Here is a 14500-nt window from a genome sequence, read left to right on the forward strand (position 1 = left end):
TAAGAAATGTATTACGTTATGTTTGAAGTCGATACACAACATAATTCGGTGTAATAGAAAAAACAAGCAAAATTAAAGCATCAGGAGCTGTTCATCCAAGCGAACGAGGTCAATTTAATCAATACAGAAATATATGTCACTTTCCTATCACTGATTCTTGTAATGCCGATCACGGCTGATGTGAGATTGTTATCTATATATGTCTTGTTCAAAACACTGTGCTGCAATGCGTTGATTAAGAAATGTATTACGTTATGTTTGAAGTCGATAAATAACATAATTCGGTGTAATAGGGAAATCAAGCAAAATTAAAGCATCAGGAGCTGTTCATCCAAGCGAACGGGGTCAATTTAATCAATACAGAAATATATGTTCACTTTCCTATTCCTACAACGCAATGTACTAACCACTATACGATCACGGCTATGTGAGATTGTTATCCATATATGTCTTGTAAAAACACTGTGCTGCAATGCGTTGATTAAGAAATGTATTACGTTATGTTTGAAGTTGATACACAACATAATTTGGTGTAATAGAGAAAACAAGCAAAATTAAAGCATCAGAAGCTGGTCATCCAAGCGAACGGGGTCAATTTAATCGATACAGAAATATATGTTCACTTTCCTATCACTGATTCTTGTAATGTCGTGACCAGGATTCGAACCTGGGTTATTGCGGCCACAACGCAATGTACTAACCACTATACGATCACGTCCGATATAAGATTGTTAACCAAATATGTCTTGTTCAAAACACTCTGCTGCAATGCGATGATTAAGAAGTATATTTCGTTATGTTTGAAGTCGATACACAACATAATTCGGTTATTTAAAAAGAATAAACAAAATGAATGCATAGGCCTGTTTTCTCTATCGAACGGAAACAATTTAATCGATACAGAAGTACACGTTAACTTCCTATCACAGATTCTGCTAATGAAATGACCAGGATGCGAACCTGGGTTATTGCGGCCACAACGCAATGTACTAACCACTATACGATCACGGCTGATATAAGATTTTTAACCATATATGTCTTGTTCAAAACACTCTGCTGCAATGCGATGATTAAGAAGTATATTTCGTTATGTTTGAAGTCGCTACACAACATTATTCGGTGATATAAAGAGAATAACAAAATGAATTCATAGGACTGTTTTCTTTAGCGAACGGAGATATTTTAATCGATACAGAAATATCTGTTCACTTTCCTATCCCTGATTCTTGTAATGCCGTGACCAGGATTCGAATCTGGGTTATTGCAGCCACAACGCAAGGTACTAACCACTATATGATCACGGCTGATATAAGATTGTTAACCATATATGTCTTGTTCAAAACACTCTGCTGCAATGCGATGATTAAGAAGTATATTTCGTTATGTTTGAAGTCGATACACAACATAATTCGGTTATTTAAAAAGAAAAAACAAAATGAATGCATAGGACTGTTTTCTCTATCGAACAAAGTCAATTTATTCGATACACAAGTACACGTTAACTTCCTATCACAGATTCTTCCAATGAGAAGACCAGGATTCGAACCAGGGTTATTGCGGCCACAACGCAATGTACTAACCACTATACGATCACGGTGATATGAGATTGTTATCTGTATATGTCTTGTTCAAAGCACTGAGCTGCAATGCGTTCATTAAGAAATGTATTACGTTATTTTTGAAGTCGATACACAACATAATTCGGTGTAATAGAGAAAACAAGCAAAATTAAAGCATCAGGAGCTGTTCATCCAAGCGAACGGGGTCAATTTAATCGATACAGAAATTGATGTTCACTTTCCTATCACTGATTCTTGTAATGCCGTGACCAGGATTCGAACCTCGGTTATTGCGGCCACAACGCAATGTACTAACCACTATACGATCACGGCTGATATAAGATTGTTAACCATATATGTCTTGTTCAAAACACTCTGCTGCAATGCGATGATTAAGAAGTATATTTCGTTATGTTTGAAGTCGATACACAACATAATTCGGTTATTCAAAAACAATAAACAAAATGAATGCATAGGACTGTTTTCTCTATGGAACGGAGACAATTTAAACGATACAGAAGTACACGTTAACTTCCTATCACAGATTCTTCTAATGAAATGACAAGGACTCGAACCTGGGTTATTGCGGCCACAACGCAATGTACTAACCACTATATGATCACGGCCGCTATAAGATTGTTACCATATATGTCTTGTTCAAAACACTCTTCTGCAATGCGATGATTAAGAAGTATATTTCGTTATGTTTGAAGTCGATACACAACATAATTCGGTTATTTAAAAAGAAAAAACAAAATGAATGCATAGGACTGTTTTCTCTATCGAACGAAGTCAATTTAATCGATACACAAGTACACGTTAACTTCCTATCACAGATTCTTCCAATGAGATGACCAGGATTCGAACCTGGGTTATTGCGGCCACAACGCAATGTACTAACCACTATACGATCACGGCTTATATAAGATTGTTAACCATATATGTCTTGTTCAAAACACTCTGCTGCAATGCGATGATTAAGTAGTATATTTCGTTATGTTTGAAGTCGATACACAAAATAACTGGGTTATTTAAAAAGAAAAAACAAAATGAATGCATAGGACTGTTTTCTCTATCGAACGAAGTCAATTAAATCGATACAGAAGTACACGTTAACTTCCTATCACAGATTCTTCCAATGAAATGACCAGGATTCGAACCTGGGTTATTGCGGCCACAACGCAATGTACTAACCACTATACGATCACGGCTGATGTGAGATTGTTAACCATATATGTCTTGTTCAAAACACTCTGCTGCAATGCGATGATTAAGAAGTATATTTCGTTATGTTTGAAGTCGCTACACAACATTATTCGGTGATATAAAGAGAATAACAAAATGAATTCATAGGACTGTTTTCTCTAGCGAACGGAGATATTTTAATCGATACAGAAATATCTGTTCACTTTCCTATCCCTGATTCTTGTAATGCCGTGACCAGGATTCGAACCTGGGTTATTGCAGCCACAACGCAAGGTACTAACCACTATATGATCACGGCTGATATAAGATTGTTAACCATATATGTCTTGTTCAAAACACTCTGCTGCAATGCGATGATTAAGAAGGATATTTCGTTATGTTTGAAGTCGATACACAACATAATTCGGTTATTTAAAAAGAAAAAACAAAATGAATGCATAGGACTGTTTTCTCTATCGAACGAAGTCAATTTAATCGATACACAAGTACACGTTAACTTCCTATCACAGATTCTTCCAATGAGAAGACCAGGATTCGAACCAGGGTTATTGCGGCCACAACGCAATGTACTAACCACTATACGATCACGGTGATGTGAGATTGTTAACCATATTTGTCTTGTTTAAAACACTCTGCTGCAATGCGATGAATAAGAAGTATATTTCGTTATGTTTGAAGTCGATACACAACATAATTCGGTGATATAAAGAAAATAAACAAAATGAATTCATAGGACTGTTTTCTCTAGCGAACGGAGATATTTTAATCGATACAGAAATATCTGTTCACTTTCCTATCCCTGATTCTTGTAATGCCGTGACCAGGATTCGAACCTGGGTTATTGCAGCCACAACGCAAGGTACTAACCACTATATAATCACGGCTGATATAAGATTGTTAACCATATATGTCTTGTTCAAAACACTCTGCTGCAATGCGATGATTAAGAAGTATATTTCGTTATGTTTGAAGTCGATACACAACATAATTCGGTTATTTAAAAAGAAAAAACAAAATGAATGCAAAGGACTGTTTTCTCTATCGAACGAAGTCAATTTAATCGATACACAAGTACACGTTAACTTCCTATCACAGATTCTTCCAATGAGAAGACCAGGATTCGAACCAGGGTTATTGCGGCCACAACGCAATGTACTAACCACTATACGATCACGGTGATGTGAGATTGTTAACCATATTTGTCTTGTTTAAAACACTCTGCTGCAATGCGATGAATAAGAAGTATATTTCGTTATGTTTGAAGTCGATACACAACATAATTCGGTGATATAAAGAAAATAAACAAAATGAATTCATAGGACTGTTTTCTCTAGCGAACGGAGATATTTTAATCGATACAGAAATATCTGTTCACTTTCCTATCCCTGATTCTTGTAATGCCGTGACCAGGATTCGAACCTGGGTTATTGCAGCCACAACGCAAGGTACTAACCACTATATGATCACGGCTGATATAAGATTGTTAACCATATATGTCTTGTTCAAAACACTCTGCTGCAATGCGATGATTAAGAAGTATATTTCGTTATGTTTGAAGTCGATACACAACATAATTCGGTTATTTAAAAAGAAAAAACAAAATGAATGCATATGACTGTTTTCTCTATCGAACGAAGTCAATTTAATCGATACACAAGTACACGTTAACTTCCTATCACAGATTCTTCCAATGAGAAGACCAGGATTCGAACCAGGGTTATTGCGGCCACAACTCAATGTACTAACCACTATACGATCACGGTGATGTGAGATTGTTATCTGTATATGTCTTGTTCAAAGCACTGAGCTGCAATGCGTTCATTAAGAAATGTATTACGTTATTTTTGAAGTCGATACACAACATAATTCGGTGTAATAGAGAAAACAAGCAAAATTAAAGCATCAGGAGCTGTTCATCCAAGCGAACGGGATCAATTTAATCGATACAGAAATTCATGTTCACTTTCCTATCACTGATTCTTGTAATGCCGTGACCAGGATTCGAACCTCGGTTATTGCGGCCACAACGCAATGTACTAACCACTATACGATCACGGCTGATATAGGATTGTTAACCATATATGTCTTGTTTTAAAACACTCTGCTGCAATGCGATGATTAAGAAGTATATTTCGTTATGTTTGAAGTCGATACACAACATAATTCGGTTATTCAAAAACAATAAACAAAATGAATGCATAGGACTGTTTTCTCTATGGAATGGAGACAATTTAAACGATACAGAAGTACACGTTAACTTCCTATCACAGATTCTTCTAATGAAATGACCAGGACTCGAACCTGGGTTATTGCGGCCACAACGCAATGTACTAACCACTATATGATCACGGCTGATATAAGATTGTTAACCATATATGTCTTGTTCAAAACACTCTTATGCAATGCGATGATTAAGAAGTATATTTCTTTATGTTTGAAGTCGATACACAACATAATTCGGTTATTTAAAAAGAAAAAACAAAATGAATGCAAAGGACTGTTTTCTCTATCGAACGAAGTCAATTTAATCGATACACAAGTACACGTTAACTTCCTATCACAGATTCTTCCAATGAAATGACCAGGATTCGAACCAGGGTTATTGCGGCCACAACGCAATGTACTAACCACTATACGATCACGGTGATGTGAGATTGTTAACCATATTTGTCTTGTTTAAAACACTCTGCTGCAATGCGATGAATAAGAAGTATATTTCGTTATGTTTGAAGTCGATACACAACATAATTCGGTGATATAAAGAAAATAAACAAAATGAATTCATAGGACTGTTTTCTCTAGCGAACGGAGATATTTTAATCGATACAGAAATATCTGTTCACTTTCCTATCCCTGATTCTTGTAATGCCGTGACCAGGATTCGAACCTGGGTTATTGCAGCCACAACGCAAGGTACTAACCACTATATGATCACGGCTGATATAAGATTGTTAACCATATATGTCTTGTTCAAAACACTCTGCTGCAATGCGATGATTAAGAAGTATATTTCGTTATGTTTGAAGTCGATACACAACATAATTCGGTTATTTAAAAAGAAAAAACAAAATGAATGCATAGGACTGTTTTCTCTATCGAACGAAGTCAATTTAATCGATACACAAGTACACGTTAACTTCCTATCACAGATTCTTCCAATGAGAAGACCAGGATTCGAACCAGGGTTATTGCGGCCACAACTCAATGTACTAACCACTATACGATCACGGTGATGTGAGATTGTTATCTGTATATGTCTTGTTCAAAGCACTGAGCTGCAATGCGTTCATTAAGAAATGTATTACGTTATTTTTGAAGTCGATACACAATATAATTCGGTGTAATAGAGAAAACAAGCAAAATTAAAGCATCAGGAGCTGTTCATCCAAGCGAACGGGATCAATTTAATCGATACAGAAATTCATGTTCACTTTCCTATCACTGATTCTTGTAATGCCGTGACCAGGATTCGAACCTCGGTTATTGCGGCCACAACGCAATGTACTAACCACTATACGATCACGGCTGATATAGGATTGTTAACCATATATGTCTTGTTTTAAAACACTCTGCTGCAATGCGATGATTAAGAAGTATATTTCGTTATGTTTGAAGTCGATACACAACATAATTCGGTTATTCAAAAACAATAAACAAAATGAATGCATAGGACTGTTTTCTCTATGGAATGGAGACAATTTAAACGATACAGAAGTACACGTTAACTTCCTATCACAGATTCTTCTAATGAAATGACCAGGACTCGAACCTGGGTTATTGCGGCCACAACGCAATGTACTAACCACTATATGATCACGGCTGATATAAGATTGTTAACCATATATGTCTTGTTCAAAACACTCTTCTGCAATGCAATGATTAAGAAGTATATTTCGTTATGTTTGAAGTCTATACACAACATAATTCGGTTATTTAAAAAGAAAAAACAAAATGAATGCATAGGACTGTTTTCTCTATCAAACGAAGTCAATTTAATCGATACACAAGTACACGTTAACTTCCTATCACAGATTCTTCCAATGAGAAGACCAGGATTCGAACCAGGGTTATTGCGGCCACAACGCAATGTACTAACCACTATACGATCACGGTGATGTGAGATTGTTATCTGTATATGTCTTGTTCAAAGCACTGAGCTGCAATGCGTTCATTAAGAAATGTATTACGTTATTTTTGAAGTCGATACACAACATAATTCGGTGTAATAGAGAAAACAAGCAAAATTAAAGCGTCAGGAGCTGTTCATCCAAGCGAACGGGGTCAATTTAATCGATACAGAAATTCATGTTCACTTTCCTATCCCTGATTCTTGTAATGCCGTGACCAGGATTCGAACCTGGGTTATTGCGGCCACAACGCAATGTACTAACCACTATACGATCACGGTGATGTGAGATTGTTATCTGTATATGTCTTGTTCAAAGCACTGAGCTGCAATGCGTTGATTAAGAAATGTATTACGTTATGTTTGAAGTCGATACACAACATAATTCGGTTATATAAAGAAAATAAACAAAATAAATGCATAGGACTGTTTTCTCTAGCGAACGGAGATATTTTAATCGATACAGAAATATCTGTTCACTTTCCTATCCCTGATTCTTGTAATGCCGTGACCAGGATTCGACCCTGGGTTATTGCAGCCACAACGCAAGGTACTAACCACTATATGATCACGGCTGATATAAGATTGTTAACCATATATGTCTTGTTCAAAACACTCTGCTGCAATGCGATGATTAAGAAGTATATTTCGTTATGTTTGAAGTCGATACACAACATAATTCGGTTATTCAAAAACAATAAACAAAATGAATGCATAGGACCGTGTTCTCTATGGAACGGAGACAATTTAATCGATACAGAAGTACACGTTAACTTCCTATCACAGATTCTTCTAATGAAATGACCAGGACTCGAACCTGGGTTATTGCGGCCACAACGCAATGTACTAACCACTATATGATCACGGCTGATATAAGATTGTTAACCATATATGTCTTGTTCAAAACACTCTTCTGCAATGCGATGATTAAGAAGTATATTTCGTTATGTTTGAAGTCGATACACAACATAATTCGGTTATTTAAAAAGAAAAAACAAAATGAATGCATAGGACTGTTTTCTCTATCGAACGAAGTCAATTTAATCGATACACAAGTACACGTTAACTTCCTATCACAGATTCTTCCAATGAGATGACCAGGATTCGAACCTGGGTTATTGCGGCCACAACGCAATGTACTAACCACTATACGATCACGGTGATGTGAGATTGTTATCTGTATATGTCTTGTTCAAAGCACTGAGCTGCAATGCGTTGATTAAGAAATGTATTACGTTATGTTTGAAGTCGATACACAATATAATTCGGTGTAATAGAGAAAACAAGCAAAATTAAAGCATCAGGAGCTGCTCATCCAAGCGAACGGGGTCAATTTAATCGATACATAAATATATGTTCACTTTCCTATCACTGATTCTTGTAATGCCGTGACCAGGATTCGAACCTGGGTTATGGCGGCCACAACGCAATGTACTAACCACTATACGATCACGGCTTATGTTAGATTGACTATACATGCCTTGTTCAAAACACTCTGCTGCAAGGCGATGATTAAGAAGTATATTAAATTATGTTTAAAGCCGATACACAACATAATTCGGTGATATAAAGAAAACAAAAAAATTAATTTATAGGACTGTTTTCTCTAGCGAACGGAGATATTTTAATCGCTACAAAAATATATGTTCACTTTCCTATCACTGATTCTTGTATCGCCGTGACCAGGATTCGAACCTGGGTTATTGCGGCCACAACGCAATGTACTAACCACTATACGATCACGGTGATGTGAGATTGTTATCTGTATATGTCTTGTTCAAACCACTGAGCTGCAATGCGTCAATTAAGAAATGTATTACGTTATGTTTGAAGTCGATACACAACATAATTCGGTGTAATAGAGAAAACAAGCAAAATTAAAGCATCAGGAGCTGTTCATCCAAGCGAACGGGGTCAATTTAATCGATACAGAAATATATGTTCACTTTCCTATCACTGATTCTTGTAATGCCGTGACCAGGATTCGAACCTGGGTTATTGCGGCCACAACGCAATGTACTAACCACTATACGATCACGGCTGATATAAGATTGTTAACCATATATGTGTTGTTCAAAACACTCTGCTGCAATGCGATGATTAAGAAGTAAATTTCGATATGTTTGAAGACGATACGAAACATAATTCGGTTATTTAAAAAGAATAAACAAAATGAATGCATAGGACTGTTTTCTCTATGGAACGGAGACAATTTAATCGATACAGAAGTACACGTTAACTTCCTATCACAGATTCTTCTAATGAAATGGCCAGGACTCGAACCTGGGTTATTGCGGCCACAACGCAACATACTAACCACTATACGATCACGGCTCATATGGGATTGTTAACCATATATGTCTTGTTCAAAACACTCTGCTGCAATGCGATGATTAAGAAGTATATTTCGTTATGTTTGAAGTCGATACACAACATAATTCGGTTATTTAAAAAGAATAAACAAAATGAATTCATAGGACTGTTTTGTCTAGCGAACAGAGACATTTTAATCGATACAGAAATATATGTTCACTTTGCTATCACAGATTCTTCCAATGAAATGACCAGGATTCGAACCTGGGTTATTGCGGCCACAACGCAATGTACTAACCATTATACGATCACGGCTGATATAAGATTGTTAACCATATATGTCTTGTTCAAAACACTCTGCTGCAATGCGATGATTAAGAAATGTATTACGTTATGTTTGAAGTCGATACACAACATAATTCGGTTATTTAAAAAGAAAAAACAAAATGAATGCATCGGACTGTTTTCTCTATCGAACGAAGTCAATTTAATCGATACAGAAGTACACGGTAACTTCCTATCAGACAATCTTCCAATGAAATGACCAGGATTCGAACCTGGGTTATTGCGGCCACAACGCAATGTACTAACCATTATACGATCACGGCTGATGTGAGATTGTTATCTATATATGTCTTGTTCAAAACACTGTGCTGCAATGCGTTGATTAAGAAATGTATTACGTTATGTTTGAAGTCGATACACAACATAATTCGGTGTAATAGAGAAAACAAGCAAAATTAAAGCATCAGGAGCTGCTCATCCAAGCGAACGGGGTCAATTTAATCGATACAGAAATATATGTTCACTTTCCTATCACTGATTCTTGTAATGCCGTGACCAGGATTCGAACCTGGGTTATGGCGGCCACAACGCAATGTACTAACCACTATACGATCACGTCCGATATAAGATTGTTAACCAAATATGTCTTGTTCAAAACACTCTGCTGCAATGCGATGATTAAGAAGTATATTTCGTTATGTTTGAAGTCGATACACAACATAATTCGGTTATTTAAAAAGAATAAACAAAATGAATGCATAGGCCTGTTTTCTCTATCGAACGGAGACAATTTAATCGATACAGAAGTACACGTTAACTTCCTATCACAGATTCTGCTAATGAAATGACCAGGATGCGAACCTGGGTTATTGCGGCCACAACGCAATGTACTAACCACTATACGATCACGGCTGATATAAGATTGTTAACCATATATGTCTTGTTCAAAACACTCTGCTGCAATGCGATGATTAAGAAGTATATTTCGTTATGTTTGAAGTCGATACACAACATAATTCAGTTATTTAAAAAGAAAAAACAAAATGAATGCATAGGAGGGTTTTCTCTATCGAACGAAGTCAATTTAATCGATACAGAAGTACACGTTAACTTGCTATCACAGATTCTTCTAATGAAATGACCAGGATTCGAGCCTCGGTTATTGCGGCCGCAACGCAATGTACTAACCACTATACGATCACGGCTGTTGTGAGATTGTTATCTATATATGTCTTGTTCAAAACACTGTGCTGCAGTGCGTTGATTATGAAATGTATTATGTTTTGTTTGAAGTCGATGCACAACATAATTCGGTTAGATAAAGAAAATAAACAAAATAAATGCATAGGACTGTTTTCTCTAGCGAACGGAGACAACTTAATTGATACAGAAGTACATGTTCACTATCCTATCACTGACTCTTGTAATGCCGTGACCAGGATTCGAACCTGGGTTATTGCGGCCACAACGCAATGTACTAACCACTATACGATCACGGCTGATATAAGATTGTTAACCATATATGTCTTGTTCAAAACACTCTGCTGCAATGCTATGATTAAGAAGTATATTTTGTTATGTTTGAAGTCGATACACAACATAATTCGGTTATTTAAAAAGAAAAAACAAAATGAATGCATAGGACTGTTTTCTCTATCGAACGAAGTCAATTTAATCGACACATAAATATATGTTCACTTTCCTATCACTGATTCTTGTAATGCCGTGACCAGGATTCGAACCTGGGTTATGGCGGCCACAACGCAATGTACTAACCACTATACGATCACGGCTTATGTTAGATTGACTATACATGCCTTGTTCAAAACACTCTGCTGCAAGGCGATGATTAAGAAGTATATTAAGTTATGTTTGAAGCCGATACACAACATAATTCGGTGATATAAAGAAAACAACAAAATTAATTTATAGGACTGTTTTCTCTAGCGAACAGAGATATTTTAATCGATACAAAAATATATGTTCACTTTCCTATCACTGATTCTTGTATCGCCGTGACCAGGATTCGAACCTGGGTTATTGCGGCCACAACGCAATGTACTAACCACTATACGATCACGGTGATGTGAGATTGTTATCTGTATATGTCTTGTTCAAACCACTGAGCTGCAATGCGTTGATTAAGAAATGTATTACGTTAGTCGATACACAACATAATCCGGTGTAATAGAGAAAACAAGCAAAATTAAAGCATCAGGAGCTGTTCATCCAGGCGAACGGGGTCAATTTAATCGATACAGAAATATATGTTCACTTTCCTATCACTGATTCTTGTAATGCCGTGACCAGGATTCGAACCTGGGTTATTGCGGCCACAACGCAATGTACTAACCACTATACGATCACGGCTGATATAAGATTGTTAACCATATATGTGTTGTTCAAAACACTCTGCTGCAATGCGATGATTAAGAAGTATATTTCGATATGTTTGAAGACGATACGCAACATAATTCGGTTATTTAAAAAGAATAAACAAAATGAATGCATAGGACTGTTTTCTCTATGGAACGGAGACAATTTAATCGATACAGAAGTACACGTTAACTTCCTATCACAGATTCTTCTAACGAAATGGCCAGGATTCGAACCTGGGTTATTGCGGCCACAACGCAATGTACTAACCATTATACGATCACGGCTGATGTGAGATTGTTATCTATATATGTCTTGTTCAAAACACTGTGCTGCAATGCGTTGATTAAGAAATGTATTACGTTATGTTTGAAGTCGATACACAACATAATTCGGTGTAATAGAGAAAACAAGCAAAATTAAAGCATCAGGAGCTGCTCATCCAAGCGAACGGGGTCAATTTAATCGATACAGAAATATATGTTCACTTTCCTATCACTGATTCTTGTAATGCCGTGACCAGGATTCGAACCTGGGTTATGGCGGCCACAACGCAATGTACTAACCACTATACGATCACGTCCGATATAAGATTGTTAACCAAATATGTCTTGTTCAAAACACTCTGCTGCAATGCGATGATTAAGAAGTATATTTCGTTATGTTTGAAGTCGATACACAACATAATTCGGTTATTTAAAAAGAATAAACAAAATGAATGCATAGGCCTGTTTTCTCTATCGAACGGAGACAATTTAATCGATACAGAAGTACACGTTAACTTCCTATCACAGATTCTGCTAATGAAATGACCAGGATGCGAACCTGGGTTATTGCGGCCACAACGCAATGTACTAACCACTATACGATCACGGCTGATATAAGATTGTTAACCATATATGTCTTGTTCAAAACACTCTGCTGCAATGCGATGATTAAGAAGTATATTTCGTTATGTTTGAAGTCGATACACAACATAATTCAGTTATTTAAAAAGAAAAAACAAAATGAATGCATAGGAGGGTTTTCTCTATCGAACGAAGTCAATTTAATCGATACAGAAGTACACGTTAACTTGCTATCACAGATTCTTCTAATGAAATGACCAGGATTCGAGCCTCGGTTATTGCGGCCACAACGCAATGTACTAACCACTATACGATCACGGCTGTTGTGAGATTGTTATCTATATATGTCTTGTTCAAAACACTGTGCTGCAGTGCGTTGATTATGAAATGTATTATGTTTTGTTTGAAGTCGATGCACAACATAATTCGGTTAGATAAAGAAAATAAACAAAATAAATGCATAGGACTGTTTTCTCTAGCGAACGGAGACAACTTAATTGATACAGAAGTACATGTTCACTATCCTATCACTGACTCTTGTAATGCCGTGACCAGGATTCGAACCTGGGTTATTGCGGCCACAACGCAATGTACTAACCACTATACGATCACGGCTGATATAAGATTGTTAACCATATATGTCTTGTTCAAAACACTCTGCTGCAATGCTATGATTAAGAAGTATATTTTGTTATGTTTGAAGTCGATACACAACATAATTCGGTTATTTAAAAAGAAAAAACAAAATGAATGCATAGGACTGTTTTCTCTATCGAACGAAGTCAATTTAATCGACACATAAATATATGTTCACTTTCCTATCACTGATTCTTGTAATGCCGTGACCAGGATTCGAACCTGGGTTATGGCGGCCACAACGCAATGTACTAACCACTATACGATCACGGCTTATGTTAGATTGACTATACATGCCTTGTTCAAAACACTCTGCTGCAAGGCGATGATTAAGAAGTATATTAAGTTATGTTTGAAGCCGATACACAACATAATTCGGTGATATAAAGAAAACAACAAAATTAATTTATAGGACTGTTTTCTCTAGCGAACAGAGATATTTTAATCGATACAAAAATATATGTTCACTTTCCTATCACTGATTCTTGTATCGCCGTGACCAGGATTCGAACCTGGGTTATTGCGGCCACAACGCAATGTACTAACCACTATACGATCACGGTGATGTGAGATTGTTATCTGTATATGTCTTGTTCAAACCACTGAGCTGCAATGCGTTGATTAAGAAATGTATTACGTTAGTCGATACACAACATAATCCGGTGTAATAGAGAAAACAAGCAAAATTAAAGCATCAGGAGCTGTTCATCCAGGCGAACGGGGTCAATTTAATCGATACAGAAATATATGTTCACTTTCCTATCACTGATTCTTGTAATGCCGTGACCAGGATTCGAACCTGGGTTATGGCGGCCACAACGCAATGTACTAACCACTATACGATCACGTCCGATATAAGATTGTTAACCAAATATGTCTTGTTCAAAACACTCTGCTGCAATGCGATGATTAAGAAGTATATTTCGTTATGTTTGAAGTCGATACACAACATAATTCGGTTATTTAAAAAGAATAAACAAAATGAATGCATAGGCCTGTTTTCTCTATCGAACGGAGACAATTTAATCGATACAGAAGTACACGTTAACTTCCTATCACAGATTCTGCTAATGAAATGACCAGGATGCGAACCTGGGTTATTGCGGCCACAACGCAATGTACTAACCACTATACGATCACGGCTGATATAA

General features: G+C 36.6%; 11 non-coding genes across 11 annotated transcripts; all 11 read right to left on the minus strand.

Moving 5' to 3' along the window:
- Positions 1-7101: 7101 nt before the first annotated feature.
- Trnah-gug (transfer RNA histidin (anticodon GUG)) lies at positions 7102-7173 on the minus strand. Its single transcript has one exon. It is a non-coding gene; the product is annotated as a tRNA-His (tRNA).
- Positions 7174-8275: 1102 nt separating this feature from the next.
- Trnah-gug (transfer RNA histidin (anticodon GUG)) lies at positions 8276-8347 on the minus strand. Its single transcript has one exon. It is a non-coding gene; the product is annotated as a tRNA-His (tRNA).
- A 218-nt stretch (positions 8348-8565) lies between these two features.
- Trnah-gug (transfer RNA histidin (anticodon GUG)) lies at positions 8566-8637 on the minus strand. Its single transcript has one exon. It is a non-coding gene; the product is annotated as a tRNA-His (tRNA).
- A 223-nt stretch (positions 8638-8860) lies between these two features.
- Positions 8861-8932, minus strand: Trnah-gug (transfer RNA histidin (anticodon GUG)). Its single transcript has one exon. It is a non-coding gene; the product is annotated as a tRNA-His (tRNA).
- Positions 8933-10916: 1984 nt separating this feature from the next.
- On the minus strand, positions 10917-10988 carry Trnah-gug (transfer RNA histidin (anticodon GUG)). Its single transcript has one exon. It is a non-coding gene; the product is annotated as a tRNA-His (tRNA).
- A 222-nt stretch (positions 10989-11210) lies between these two features.
- Positions 11211-11282, minus strand: Trnah-gug (transfer RNA histidin (anticodon GUG)). Its single transcript has one exon. It is a non-coding gene; the product is annotated as a tRNA-His (tRNA).
- Positions 11283-11500: 218 nt separating this feature from the next.
- On the minus strand, positions 11501-11572 carry Trnah-gug (transfer RNA histidin (anticodon GUG)). The gene has a single exon. It is a non-coding gene; the product is annotated as a tRNA-His (tRNA).
- Positions 11573-11787: 215 nt separating this feature from the next.
- On the minus strand, positions 11788-11859 carry Trnah-gug (transfer RNA histidin (anticodon GUG)). The gene has a single exon. It is a non-coding gene; the product is annotated as a tRNA-His (tRNA).
- A 1397-nt stretch (positions 11860-13256) lies between these two features.
- Trnah-gug (transfer RNA histidin (anticodon GUG)) lies at positions 13257-13328 on the minus strand. Its single transcript has one exon. It is a non-coding gene; the product is annotated as a tRNA-His (tRNA).
- A 222-nt stretch (positions 13329-13550) lies between these two features.
- Trnah-gug (transfer RNA histidin (anticodon GUG)) lies at positions 13551-13622 on the minus strand. The gene has a single exon. It is a non-coding gene; the product is annotated as a tRNA-His (tRNA).
- Positions 13623-13840: 218 nt separating this feature from the next.
- Positions 13841-13912, minus strand: Trnah-gug (transfer RNA histidin (anticodon GUG)). Its single transcript has one exon. It is a non-coding gene; the product is annotated as a tRNA-His (tRNA).
- Positions 13913-14500: the final 588 nt, after the last annotated feature.

This window comes from Hydractinia symbiolongicarpus, chromosome 5 (genome assembly GCF_029227915.1).
Source record: "Hydractinia symbiolongicarpus strain clone_291-10 chromosome 5, HSymV2.1, whole genome shotgun sequence".
NCBI lineage: Eukaryota > Metazoa > Cnidaria > Hydrozoa > Anthoathecata > Hydractiniidae > Hydractinia > Hydractinia symbiolongicarpus.